Here is a 1,100-nt window from a genome sequence, read left to right as displayed (position 1 = left end):
GAACCGCCGCCGGAAGTGCCTCTCGCGGCGGCGCGGCTACGCGGCAACGGGTCAGGGCCCTCTTTCGGCCGCGGTTCTGTCGCGATGGACGGGAAGGGGTCGTCAGAAAGAAGGGGAGAGGGGAAACCGGGGGGGTCTCCGTGCGGAGAAAGTTTTAGAAAAGAACGTTGATCTCGCCCGGTCCGCTGAGCACCATGGGAAAGGTAGTTCGGCGCAGCCCAGCGGCTGGACTACAATTCCCAGGATGGCCCTGGAGGAGCCAGCGAGGCGGTGGCGGTGGCCTCCTCGGCCTCGGAGGTGGTTAGCGGGGTGGTGCATTGGTGGGGATTCGGTTATTTAAACACATCCGGTAAAGAAACTGCCAGGGACTAGGGTTTCCACCCTGCTGCGTGGTCCACCCTTCTGGAGCCATCTTATTTGCGGCTTGACCTCCCTGCACCAGGGACTCTGGGGTTTGTGGTTTCCAGACGGATCGAGACTGACACTTGAAGGACGCGGCTTAACCGCGGAACCCCTAGCGGGTCCTGCGGGGCTTCCCGACGTCACCTGGGCGGAAGGAGGGAGACAGAGCGCGATCGGAAAAATGTTGCTGGCAGTTAGTACAAGGGCCACACCCTAGCTTAAATAAAGCCGGTATCCTTCCGTCCCCAACCTCAAAAGCCGATTTTGCTCCCAGATGTTACTGAGAACCGGCTCAGCGGTCAGCTCTGAGCTGTGCGCTGTGAGAACGCCAAATACAGTGTCCCGTTTGAGAATCTACAGGCGAGACTCAAACCGAGAAACTTAAAGGGTGCGTGTAGGACAGATCCTAGGGTACCAGGAGGTCCGACCCCAAACTTTGGGGCTCGTCTGCAGACGGTGACCCTTAATTCTTCCACCCTTGCTGATGCTAATCCCTTTCCACAGAAGAACCCCAGGCTGACCTGTTATTTTTTCTCTCTCTCTCTCTCTCCTTGGTGCTTATTTCACCCTGATTTCATCTGAGTGCCGAGGGTGGGGGGTGTACAATGTGATTAGCATTTATCAAATGCAGAAGATTTGCAAGGCCGGTCGGTAGCCTTCTCCATCCCTGGATTTCCTGATAGATGATGTCAAATCCT

This window comes from Myotis brandtii, unplaced genomic scaffold (assembly GCF_000412655.1).
Source record: "Myotis brandtii unplaced genomic scaffold, ASM41265v1 scaffold251, whole genome shotgun sequence".
Taxonomy (NCBI): domain Eukaryota; kingdom Metazoa; phylum Chordata; class Mammalia; order Chiroptera; family Vespertilionidae; genus Myotis; species Myotis brandtii.
Note: the sequence above shows the minus strand (reverse complement) of the source record.